General features: G+C 39.6%; 1 long non-coding RNA gene across 2 annotated transcripts in view; it reads right to left on the bottom strand.

Annotated features, from left to right (window-relative positions):
* Window positions 1-14,007, bottom strand: part of LOC125467355 (uncharacterized) — a 31,646-nt gene that overhangs the window by 10,515 nt on the left and 7,124 nt on the right. For both annotated transcript variants that reach the window (XR_007250620.1, XR_007250621.1), the window contains exon 2: window positions 12,509-12,716. This is a non-coding gene — a long non-coding RNA (uncharacterized LOC125467355). The remainder of the gene's footprint in view (window positions 1-12,508; window positions 12,717-14,007) is intronic.

Here is a 14,007-nt window from a genome sequence, read left to right as displayed (position 1 = left end):
GTGTGTGGAGAGAAAGCAGAGTTAACAATTTCAGTCCAGTGACCCTTCAGATATTCAGCATGCACAGTTTGTTGTTTTAATTTTGAATATTTAGCCTATCTAGCCAAAAATGGAGCTAAGTGAAGTAAAATACCTTTGTAGTATTCATGGAAACTCTGATCTTTCTGTGAGACAAATAATTTCAAGAAATAATGTATCGTTTTTATCATTTCCAATTCTACTTCAGCAAAAATTGCCTGATCTGACTAAAGTTTTCAGCAATTTCTCAGGGCTGGTTGTGCTGGCACAATTTGCATTGAAATGTTTTCATTCACCTCATATAGATGGAGTTGGCAGGCATCCAAAATACAAGTCATCGGCTTCACTAGCATTTACAGCTGATGGCTACCACAACAACAGCTTGCATTCATGTGAAATCTTTAACATGGAAAAATGTTGCAAAGTTTGTCACAAGTTTGCATCTTCAAAAAAAATCCAAAGAGCCATTGAAGGATATACTACACTGGGTGATCACAATCTGGGAGAGAGATTGCTGGTGAAACTGTCATCAATACCTTCTGCCTCCTGTGTTGATGGTGCTAATGTTCCCTGACCAGTCTCCTATCCACCAGAGAGGTGCATTTCAGGGAGCCATTTAAATGAGGAGAGGAACAAGAAGGGCAGAGTTGGAATTTTAGAATGTTGGACCAAGGCAGCGGAAGGCACAGCTGCCAAGCCAACTTAAAGTGAAAGATGTAAAAGAGAGCAGAGTCTGAGGACAAAGTTTTTAATAGGTATGATGCATCTGAGGAGATTAGAGCTACAGGAAGGAACAAGGTCATGATGTCATTTTCAACAGTTTAAATTCAAGAGGTTAGCAGAGTAGAAGCCAGTGTAGGTAAGTCAGATTAGGGTAGACGTGAATGGGTGTTGGTCAGGGATAGGATACATACAGTAGAAGTTTGAATCTATTAAACCCTGGAGATTGGTGGATAGGGGACTGGTCAGGGGAACATTAGAGTCATCAACACAAGAAGCAAAAGGTATTGATGACAGTTTCACCAGCAAATGGACTGAGGTGCAAAATGCAGTCAATGCTATGGCAATGGAAGTAGAAACTCTGTGTTGTGTAAAAAACGAGGAGTTTGAAGTCCACTTTGAGTTGATTGGGGTACTAAAGGTGTGATCAGCCAAATTCTGTCTCAGAGACTAGCTGGAAAGAAGGACGGACCGAGTGGTTACGAGTCCAAACCTTGTGGTGGGACCATAGGATTTGATCATCTTAATTTCAATGGGCAAGACACTCAGGCTAATGGAAGAGTAGATATTTGGAAACAACAGAGCTGTAGAAGGATCAAGAGCACTACTGGTGAGGTAGAACTGAGTGTTGTGAGGATACATGTGAAAGCAGACCCTTTCTATGTAAATGATGTCACCATAAGACAGTAAATAGAAGAGACAGAAGAGTAGGGGGACACTCAGATATATCATTGCACAGTATTGAGGCTAATGCTGTGAAGAACATATACAGAAATAGGATATCTGATAGGCAGAAACATGAGGCTGAAGTCTACTATCCATAGGGCTGCCTGTGAAAGTCAGAAGATGACATATCTCACACTGACTTGTAGAATAAAATTTAATTTTAAATTAATGGCATGTTTAAAGTGCAAAGATTCTTCTCTCAAGTTGCTTGAGTGATGGAATTTTCCAGGTGACTAACAGTCACTCAAAGTTGCCATTTCTGTACTAATCAGCAGTTAAATCCAAATGTGAAGTTTAATGAATACCAGTGAGCCGACAACTTGATGAATTGTTATACTATCCAGGTGGAATGTGTTCCTTTGTAAAGCTGATTGAAAAATATAAAAACACAAGTATTTTCAGAAATATTACTCATGTAAAATTGAGTATGTTCTATCAATACAATTTTTATCTTTCATGATGCGAAATATTTTGTACATTTTTTTTGCCTCTCCAGTTGTTTCATTTAAACACTGTTCACTGAAACAGTCTCTTTTCCCTCTGCATTTCACCCTGTCCCTGTACCTGTACCTGTACCTGATGTGATGTCAAGTCCTGCCTTGAAATATGAGCCAATGCTCAGACTCTGTTTTGAAGTACTTATTAAAAGTCAGCCCATTATGGTTAAGCGCATTAATTTAGGTTAAGTTCATACTATTGGAGGGCATTGATTGGATAGTTATTTGAGTAAGTAACTATCAGTTAGATGTAAAGAAACACTGACACAAGGGTTGAATTGAGTAAGGATATATATACCTGTCGTGTTGTACTGTGTGTGAATAAATCTAGCCCAAATAATGAGTAGTGGTTTATGTTTCTTTCTTCATCAAATGGCTATCAGGAGATTTCTCAGTAATTTTTCTTCTAGTTTCAACCTGCACTAGAACATAGAACATTACAGCACAGTACAGGCCCTTCCGCCCTTGATGTTGTGCCAACCTGTCATACCGATCTCAAGCCCATCTAACCTACACTATTCCATGTACGTCCATATGCTTGTCCAATGACGACTTAAATGTATTTAAAGTTGGCGAATCTACTACTGTTGCAGGCAAAGCGTTCCATTCCCTTACTACTCTCTGAGTAAAGAAACTACCTCTGACATCTGTCCTATATCTTTCACCCCTCAATTTAAAGCCATGCCCCCTCGTGCTCACCGTCACCATCCTAGGAAAAAGGGTCTTCCTATCCACCCCATCTAACCCTCTGATTATTTTATATGTTTCAATTGAGTCACCTCTCAACCTTCTTCTCTCTAATGAAAACAGCCTCAAGTCCCTCAGCCTTTCCTCGTAGGACCTTCCCTCCATACCAGGCAACATCCTAGTAAATCTCCTCTGCACCCTTTCCAAACCTTCCACATCCTTCTTATAATGCAGTGACCAGAACTGTACACAATACTCCAAGTGCGGCCGCACCAGAGTTTTGTACAGCTTCACCATAACTTCTTGGTTCCGGAACTCGATCCCTCTATTAATAAAAGCTAAAAAAACTGTATGCCTTCTTAACACCCCTGTCAACCTGGGTGGCAACTTTCAAGGATCTGTGTACATGGACAGCAAGATCTCTCTGCTCATCTACACTGCTAAGAATGTTACCATTAGCCCTGTACTTTGCCTTCCGGTTACTCCTACCAAAGTGCATCACCTCACACTTGTCCGCATTAAACTCCATTTGCCACCTCTCAGCCCAGCTCTGCAGCTTATCTATGTCTCTCTGCAACCTACAGCATCCTTCGTCACTATCCACAACTCCACCAACCTTAGTGTCGTCTGCAAATTTACTAACCCATCCTTCTACGCCCTCATGCAGGTCATTTATAAAAATGACAAACAGCAGTGGACCCAACACCGACCCTTGCGGTACACCACTAGTAATGGTCTCCAGGATGAACATTTCCCATCAACTACCACCCTCTGTCTTCTTTCAGCAAGCCAATTTCCGACCCAAACTGCTATATCTCCCACACTCTGATGATCTGAGAGAAATATACAGATGTAGTAATGGGAATACTCCCTATGTTGCCTGAATAGACTCAGTCCACAAAATGCTGGAAATTGCACCCACACATGCTGGTTTTGATCTATACTTGTCTCTGCAGCTGAAACAAAAACCCATTAGAAAACTACATTAAAGCTTCTGATTTTAGAAAAGATGCATTTATGATGCTTGGGTTGTGCTTGGTTTTGTCATCTCTAGATAAATCCCAAAACAAATACATTAGGAGGCAGTCTGGTGGCTTAGCAAGAAGCACCCTGTACTGAGCCAGATGCTTTGGGTTAAAGTCCCACTCTGGGGCTTGTTGGCTATAGAAGGAACATTTGTGTCGTGGTTCAAAGTTGACAAATAGCTGGCTAATCCTTCCAGTACATACCCAGTACTCCCCAAATGGGAGGAAACAAGTATCATGAGACACAACAAATACTTCAGATTTTTAAAAAGAAAATTATTAAGGTTCCTGAACCAGAAGTTTAAAATGTTTCTAAGAAGCACAACTCAAGTGTCATAAATGAATCTTTCCTAAAACCAGAAGCTTGACTGTGGTTTTCCGAGAGTTATTTTTTCAGCTGCAGAGGCAAGTATAGATTCACAATTGTGGCCAAAAAGCTGGTGTAAAATGATCACAAAGAGCTTGTAATTAAATAATCTGGGGTTAATTTCTGATGAAATGAGCTCATAAGGCTATGGCATTTTGAGCCAATCTTCTCCTAGTAAGGGCTGTATTTGCTGAACATGTTGCAGCATGAACAATCTCAAAACAATATGTCAAGATTTTGTTTCAGTTTGAAGAGACGGATCATTTGTGACTTTTCACGTAAGAGTTTGGGAAGAATAGTTTTGATGCAGAAAGCTGATTAAAGAGGGAATTAAAAAAGCAATTGAATATCGACGAGAAATGCAATAAATGGTCTCAAAACTTAAGCCAGTTCCTGTAGAAACAAAATGATGGACTGAATCTTACCAGAAATTTTGGTGAATTTCATGGAAAATCTCACTGTGAGTTTCCTCATGCTATCTATCCAAACTCATAGTATGACCAATGTGCCACAACGCTCTGGTGCCCCGCTTGTCATATTCTCCATCTTGCCACAGACAGACCGACTGGCCTTTGCTGGAATTTGCCGAGAGTCCTCGCACTGGCACCATATCAAAGTAGAGCTGTGCACCTGATCAAGATCTGGCAGTCGGCAGCTGCCCTGCATGATTCCTGTCAATAGCAACAGACATGACGGAGGGATACTGGCATCATGCTTTGCCGCGAGGGACTTGGAGCTCCTGGTGCACAAGGGCTGCTTGTGGTTGCAGACTGTTGAGTGTGTCCTGGGATACTAGTGCCTGGTGTTCAAGGTGGAAGGCTAGAGGAGCAAGCTGGAGTCAACAGGTAACTGCTCTCACTTTCTCATTGGGAACTGTCGCTGTCTAATTTTGATCTCACAGGTGGGAAAGTAGAAAACTGAACATCAATGAGGTGAGATAATATCAAAATGTGGATATCACATTGCTCACCAGTGAGAATCTCAGATCAACATTCAACAATTCATTGGAAAATAGGACTTTCTGCTCTTGACTTTGTGAATCTATTTACTGCCAATCTCATGAGACTCTTCTAACTTTCTCATGAATGTCCATATCATTCAGTGTAAAGAAAATTCATCCCAATCAGTCTAGCCCCATGAACATCACAAGACAAACATTGTACTTTGTGATCCAATGCTAAGTATGCTTTATACAGTGAATTTCCATTGTGATGTTCTTGGTTCGCAAATCTATCACATGTGAACCATGTTGAATTGTCTAAATCTATTATCAGTGCACAAAATATTGTAATTACCCAGACCTGGGGTTCTTTTCCAGTGCATTTTCTGCTGTTAGCACTACACCTTTTGCAGACATGAAAGCTACTCGGTCATATGTCAATGTTAAGATGACTTTTGATCAAAACTTACTTGAGGTATTTTTAGGACATGCAAAACAGATGATGTGATGTTAATCGAAAGCTATCACTGTCAAACTGTGTAAAATAATTAACATTTACTTTCCAGCCCAGTAATAAACAGTCTTCACCATGCTCAACAAGATCTTTCCAGTTTATCTAACTGTAACATTGTTTAGATTTGTATGAAGAAATAAGATCACCTCAGAATTTTCAAAAATATTGATATTGTGCATTATCTGGGCACCATAAAAAACAATAATACAAATATGATAGAACTTAAGTTGAAAAAATAATTATTCTTTATGTATCGAAGTTTGAATCTTAAATGTAGCCAACTGCACATAAAAATATCGTAGGATGTTGGATAGACTCATTTCAGGGAACGAATTCAAACATCTTCACACAAAATAAGGCAATATTCACTGAATGAATTGAAAATATTCCAATTTTAAGACTTCAGTTCACCTAAAGCAAGCATCAAAAGACAGCTGTCTTCGGTGACTTTCTCTCTTTTTCTGTTTTAATTCAGTCGTAAACTACATTCTGCTCCACTTGAACGCAGACAATAAATGTACAATTCTCAAGTGGTGGGGATGGGAGTGCTAGAACCTATCCAAGATAGAATAACAATTATTCCTCTTCAACCACCTGCCCCTCGAAGGAGCAAGGAAACTGTGTTTACAGTTATGCGTTTGGTTACTTAAGGGCATACGTCAGGTTTTAAAGCTTCTCTTTTAAATCAGGGTAGATTGTCGTCCAGCTGCTGTGGGTTTTCATTGTTAATTGTTATCAAATGTTAATTAAAAATCCTGAAACTTGTGCAAAGTACTTTCCTGTGTTTGCAGTTGAATTGCCTAGACAACTTTGAAGGAGCTATGCTTGGTTGATTAAGTGGTGTGGCAGGCAGTGATTATAACCTGCGTCTGTGGAAACATTTCCAATGGAATTTTCCTGTGGGTGTGAGTGAGGGTTTACTGATGAGGAAATTAGTTCTGGTCACCTGGATGCTACTTTACTCATCTAGTAACAAAAGCTTGATTTGAAGAGTTTGATTTTGCTCTGGCGATTCTTTAACTGTTTTATCTGCAATGCCACCGGGATCTGTGCCAAGATAAGCATGCAATCCAGCAGGAAAGCAACGGCTTGTTTCTAAAAGTGGTAAAGAATTAATAAATGGGTGGTGCACGAGGCGAACACATTAGACTTTCACCTCCATGAACTGGATTCAAATTGAGTCCAGACTGAAATTCTGAAAGTTCTCTCCCTCTGCCAACAGCATGGGTCACCCATAAAACAAGTTTAAATCAGCACAAAATTGGTAATCTCATTCAGAGAGACTGTATGCATCGCTGGTATGACAATGACAGCATTTCATATTGATATATAACAAAAGACAAACAGTCCTGTGATGCAGTGTAGACCATAAGATGTAGGAGCTAAAGTAGCCCTTTCAGCCCAAAAAGTCTGCTCCTCTATTCAATGAGATCACAACTGATCTGATAATCATCGATTCCACTTTCCTGCCTTTTCCTTATAATCTTTGATTCTCTTACTGACTAAAAATCTATGATTAAGTACTATGAAAGTACTTAATGACAGCCCTCTGCAAGAAAGAATTCCACAGATTCACTAACCATTGAGATAAGTTCTTCCTTACCTCTGACTTAAATGAGAATCCATGTATCCTATGATTATATCCCCTGATCCTAGACTCTCCCACAAGAAGTGTGCTCCTACCCCTGGGCCAGAAGGCTTGGATTCAAGTCCCACCTGTCCTAGAGATGTGTAATAACACGTTCAAACAGGTTAATTACATTAACTCTAACAAAGGACAGAATGGCCTGGGCTTTTGCAATCAGTAGTGAAGCAAGGGTTTTCGCAAAATACTGCCCACAAGAATGTAGCAGTCTCTGTGACACAGATTTACCTTGCCCTACGGAATTTTAAATGTGGTCCAAACAATGTAATATTCAAGTGTGCAGCAGCAGAAATGTCAGCAAGCAGTGTAAGCAACTAAAGTACGGTATTCACATATAGCAAACCAGGAAGTTAAAAGCTCTGAATTCCTTTACTTTTAGTTTAAAATTTCAGATAGTATAATAAGTGATAATAAATCAAGATGGAGTGAGCACGTTTGGTTGTAATTACAAACTAGGCATGCCAACAAAAAAATCAAAGGCATACCTTATTTAAGAATGTGCAGCTTTTAAAAGGTCATTTGCAGAGAAACCTGCAGAGTAAAAGTGGAAGTTCTCACCATATCAAATATTTCCTATTGATTGCAGTTTCTGGACCTCAGGAGAAATGAGCAATCACTGATGGCAATGTCTGAGTCTCTGCATTATTCTGCGCATGCGCAGACTCCTGAAGTTGCTGTCAGTTTCAGTGCAATAATATCGGTAAATGCTGCCAATTTCCCTCATCAGCACCATAGCCAAAACCAAGCCAATCTTATGGATATCTTTTCATCAACCCTGTTCAAACATGTTATGACACACCTCCAGGGAGGTTGGACCTGAACCCAGGCTTTCTGGCTTAGAGGTAGGACCATACACTCTGCACCACAAAAGCTCTCTCTCATAGCTGACACCCCACTACTGTTTATCTAAGAGTTGATTGGAAAACTAGCATATGGCTGGAAGAATCAACTAGCAATTGAGGAATGCGGAGATTGCTGCTGGAAAATTGTACCTTTAATTCTCTACATAGTTGGTCAAGAATTGAGACCTTTTTCAAAAAAGAGGTTAATGTCATCAGGAATTTCTGGCATGCGAGTCAGAAATTCCACAACTCAATCAGCAACCAGGTTGGTGTCGGGGATGGTGACAGATATGTCAGTCCACAATTGTTTATGGTTAAGTTTCAACCATTTCTTAACCTCACAAAAAAGCTACAAATTGACGATAATGAAAGCAAAATACTGCAGATGCTGAAATAAAAAAACAAGTGTTCAGCACTTGTCTCAGCAGGTTAGTAGCATCTGTGGAGAAAACATCCGAGTTTAAATTCCGAGTCTGTTTACTCAGAGCTCAGAAATGAATTCCAAATAAGAGACACTGGACACAAAGTGTTAACTGTTTCTCTCTTCACAAGCGCTACCAGACCTGTTGTGTTTGTTCTGCACTTGCCATTTCTGGACAAAATGACACTGCCCTACAAACTAAAGAAAAGGATAATTGTCATATAGGTAATTCCAAAAGTGGGATCACCAGAATTGGAGAAATGTGCATCTCTGGTATTGGCTAGAAAATCCAATTTACCAATGCACTTATCTCACGTTTTCAATATTCCTGGTTGCAAAGACTCCTTTCAGGTGCTTTTTTCCCCAATAATACATGTAAGGAAGTTTTATCAAAAAGGCATTATTCAGACCAACAGACAGATACTACGGATCATCTTCTAGAACAAAAATTAGATCTTTAAGAGAAAATTACTTCTTGGGATAATTGGGAAATTTACATCTGGAGACAAACATTTCAGTTTATTTCTGTTTCAATGTAATATTAAACTACAAGTGTTAAATGGTTTTGTGCTTAAAATGGCCAATTTTTGCAGAATCATGGAGTAACTACAACACAGAAAAGAGACCATTTACCCTATTGGGTCTGTGTCAGCTCTCTAAATGAGCAGTGTACCTAGCACCATTACCCTCTTACCTTCTCTCCGTTACCCGGCACATTCTTCCTTTTTGTTGGATGATTGTATTTCCTCTTGAAGGCCTTGATTGAGCCGGCCTCCACCACATTCTCAAGTGGTACATTCCACGGTGTGGAAATGTTTCTCCACAGGTCGCTATTGCTACTTTTGGTGATCACGTTCAATCCGGGTTCTATCATTCTCCATCCTTCTACCAATGGAAGCAGCTTCTCCTTGTCTACTTGCAGACTGCTTTATGATTTTGAATCTCTTTAACAAACCAGTCAACACAGCAAACAGAATACTGGCTCACAGCCAAGAAATACAAGTTTGGGGATCAGTCAGGCTAACTGCTTGCCTCTATTCTAGAGCTACATCTGGACTCCAATGGCCTTGGACAGGTATCCAGCAGAACGCTTGAAGCTTCTGTGGCCCGTGGGAAATGGAGTACATTATCATCCTTCAGATTCCATCTTAATTTGCTTTGTCAAATTCCCCTTAAAATTTTGTTTTGGTCCAGCTCATTACTGGTGCCCCATTCAGAAGGAGATACATAATCCCTCACAATTAGTAAAACCTTACAGCACCGAGGGTGTCCCTACTCCCCAAAATTGCAATGGCTCAAAAAGTCACCTCATCATTACCATCTTCAAGATAACTGGAGATCAGCAATAAAATTTGGCTTAGCCAGAGACACCCATATCTTATAAATGAATAATCAAAGCAAGTGTTCTGAAGAAGAGTCATATTGTTTCTCTTGCTGCTAGGCTTGCTGAGTTTCTTCAGCATTTTCTGTCTTTATTCCAGATTTCCAATATCTGTAAGATTTTGCTCATAATAACAAAAAAAGCAAAAGTGAACGGTGAACCACAGCAGCCACAACTAGAGGATTGGCTTTGGCTCTGGTCACTGAGACACTGGGAAGTTGGGAGCTACCAGGGAAAAACCACATGCTTAATCCCTGTCCCTGAGGTGTATTTTGTCAGGAAGTTCTGGAGAAATAGTTAATTATTCGTCGAAAGTAAGGAACTGAATTGACAAGCAGATGGCAAAGGGCATGGAAATCATGTCCATATAGACAAATAAATGTCTGGACTATGAAATGGTTCACCATAAGTTAGGCATGTTGTATTATGAAAAAAATTGCAAAAATAATGCAAACCTTTTAAGAATGTGGCAAAAAAATTAGAAAATAGTTGAGTTATCTGGTCTCTACCTAGGCAAGAGTGGATAAATCTTATAAATTAGCTCAAAGCTGAGAAGCAAAAAACAGCCAGTTTCTTGATTGTTATCCTGCGCTACAGATTTGTAAAGTGCATGTCTCTAATTAATGAGTGCAGACAGCATCAGATTTACCTGTAATGTCTTATATGGTCAAATCGTTGATACTTTTATCTAAGGTCACAAGTGAAGGATAATACTTAGGAAATTTAGTAATTTACCAGCATACTGTTACCAGTGGACTGTACCTCAGTAATAGTCTCTGTTTTTGGGAGATGGTTGGGAGAATTGGATAGGTGCTGGGGTGAAAGGGAAAAAGAACCAGATCACAAAACAATTGGTTGGTGTGAACAATAAATACCTTCAGCTTTTATCAAAAAGTATGGCTTTCCTGTGGTGCTCTGATCGAGTTTCAGAGGCTACAAATAGCCGCATCAGAAACTGGTGGATGCCAAGAATCAAGTGCTGATAAGAAACAAAAAGAAGCCTCGAAATGTTGGAAATCCAAAATAAAAGCAGAAACCACATGGGAAGTCAATCAGCATCTGTGGAAAACCAGATAAGTGCTGACCAAGGGCTACATGTCTGTAACTTGTTTGTTCACAGATGTTGAGTGATTGGTGTCTACTTCACTTTGTGCTTGAATAAATTTTTGAATAGAAGAAGTAACCAGCACAAATTAATTACAGGGAAGTGCCATAAAGTTGAGAACTGTATCTAACTTATTTATCTAAGAAATGTCAAAAGAAATTACTTCATCTTCACGAGCTAATAAAATCCGTCTAATAAACTCTGTTTAATCTACTTAAAGAACAGCTTGTAACTTTGGTTAAAATAGTTAATAGGCTTTTTTTCCTTGATTTGATTAGCAACATGTTTTGTACATTCAGCCCAAAAGTGTGAATTGTTTTTATCTATTACAAGAACATTTGGATGACTATCACTTACAGCCAGCTTCCTTACTGTTAATTGGATATCTATGTTTGAGAATTTGTCTGGAATCTTCTGCATGAGGGAATTGTTTTAAACACTTGATGCGTTGAGGGTTCTGAGCTGTATTGGAACTCAATCGGTAAGAGAGTTTCAATGCCTCCCCTGTTCGAGGGTCAAGCTTGTGGAAGAATTTGTGAGAGGAGCTATCAGGCTGATTTTGCAGTGCTGTAACCTGAACCATGTTCATTGAATTGACAGAATCCCCCTATCTCAAACAGAATGCATTCTTCCACAGGGCTCTTGACCCATTACAGACACTTTAATTGATGTATGAGGTTCTACTGGCAGTTTGCAGTCTTGCTAGTCGTAAGAAAGGTTAAAAACAACGGCACAAATACCTGAGTTGCAGCATGCTGCTGCCCAGATTTTGAGAGCCTGTGCTAGTGATCTGCACAAAACTCACTGGTCCTAATATAAGTCTTAGAGCAACCTGTATGGTTCCTCACCATGTCAACTGAACTGGTTTGCTCTGTACTACAGTTTGGAATGTTGATTTGAAATTTTTATATTTTTTCACTAAATTCTTAATCTGAATGTTCCTTACAGTGTTAATTATTGTTGCAACGGAGTGCAAATTTTATGTGTTGTAAAACTTTTACTTCCATTCTTTTTCCTACAATACTCATGCTTGTCGTCCTAATTTGTGTTGATCAGTACTGTACCATTTAAAAGATGCACGCACCAAGTCACTTTCAACAGCACATTCCAAACCTGCACCGTCTACTGCCGAAAAGAACAAGGCAAAAGAAACATGGAAACACCACCACAAGTCCTCCAAGCCAGACATCCCAGTTTACAACTATATCACCATTTCTTCACTGTCACTGGGTCAAAAACCTGGAACTCCCTTTCTAACAACACTGTGTACCTAAACAAATCAGACTCATTCCTTTAAGAAGGTGATTCACTATCAACCTCTTGAGGGAAAACAGGATGGCCAATAAACACAAGGCAATAATTACATTGTAGCAAAGTTCTCAAAATTGAATTTCCTTCAGCAATAGCCCCGGTCAATATATATAAGGCAATTTATTTCATAAGGGCATGCAATAATCCTAAACCCAGATAGTTTTGTCTATTTTAGAGACAATCTGTCTATGCTAAGAAGAAAGGGCAAAGAAATAACAACACGTTTTTCTTGACTAAGGATGTCTGACAGTGCTTTATCGTCAAAAAAGTACTTTGAACAATCTGCTGTTGTAATGTATAAAAAGCTACCTCTGCCATCCCAGTAATATGCCTCCTCAAATCTTGACGCTGATTTTGGCAACTCAGGTACTTTTTCAGCTTTGAACATTACTGGTTTAATAAAGTTTTCGAGAGGTGGAGGCTTCCATTTCTAAAGCTGTTAATCTGTTGCTCTTCGATGCATCAAACAACTGACTGATGCCATCTCTTCATGGGGAAAAGGTCTTCATTCTCTTTCCTGTGGAGAAAATATATAATATCAACAGTTCAGTACAATAGGATTATGAGATCAGCTATGATCTCATTGAAAGACAGAGCAGACGGGCCAAATAGTCTACTTCTGTTCCTAAATAGAGTTTTTGAGCTATACAGCATGGAAACAGAACCTTTGGTCCAACTCATCCATGCCAGCCGGATATCCCAATTAATCTAGTCCCATTTGCCAGCATTTGGCTCGAAAGCCTTCCTATTCATGCACCCACCCAGATGCCTTTTAAATGTTGGAATTGTACCAGCCTCCACCACTTCCTCTGGCAGCTCATTCCATGTATGCATCACCCTCTGCATGAAAATGTTACCCCTTAGGTTCCTTTTAAACCTTTCCCCTCTCACGTTAAACCTATGCCCTCCGGTTTTGGACTCCCCAACTCCAGGGAAGACTTTGGCTATTACACCTTTCTATGCCCCTCATGATTTTATAAACCTCAATAAAGTCACCTCTCAACCTCTGATGCTCCAGGGAAAATAGCGCCAGCCTCTTCAGTGTCTCCCCATAGCTTAAACCCTCCAACCCTGGCAACATCCTTGTAAATCTTTTCTTAACCCTTTCAAGTTTCACAACATCCTTCCCAAAGCAGAGAGAGCAGAGTTGCACACAATATTCCAAAAGTGGCTGAACCAATGTCCTGTACAACCGCAACATGACCATCCAACTCCTATACTCAATGCACTGGTCAATAAAGGGAAGGAGACCAAATGTCTTCTTCTATCTGTCTTCTTCTTATCTTGTCTACCTGCGAATCCATTTTCAAGAAACTATGAACTTGCACTCCAAGGTCAGCTGTGCTTCCCAGGACCTTACCATTAAATGTATCAATTTTGCCTTGATTTGCATTTGCAAAATGCAGCACCTGACATTCATCTAAATGAAACTCCATCTGCCAGAGTCCATTAGCCTATCTAATGAAGGTCCCGTCGTACCCTGAGTTAACATTCTTCACTGTTCACTTCACCTCCAATTTTGGAGTCACCTGCAAACTTACTAACCATACCTCCCATGTCTTTCCTTAGATATAGAGACCAAAACTGTTCACAGTATTCCAGGTATGGCTTCCAAATGCCTTGTTTAGTTTTAGTAAGACATTTTTATATTTATATTCCATTCCCTCTTAAATAAAGCCCCCATGCCATTTGCCTTCCTTATTACCCGCTGAACCTGTATGCTAGCTAATTGCGATTCATACACAAGGATTCCCAAATCCAAATGTCATTTAAGTATTATGCAGCTCCTCTATTCTTCTTATCAAAGT

This window comes from Stegostoma tigrinum, chromosome 33 (genome assembly GCF_030684315.1).
Source record: "Stegostoma tigrinum isolate sSteTig4 chromosome 33, sSteTig4.hap1, whole genome shotgun sequence".
Classification (NCBI taxonomy): domain Eukaryota; kingdom Metazoa; phylum Chordata; class Chondrichthyes; order Orectolobiformes; family Stegostomatidae; genus Stegostoma; species Stegostoma tigrinum.
Note: the sequence above shows the minus strand (reverse complement) of the source record. Positions and strands in the feature narration are given on the sequence as shown.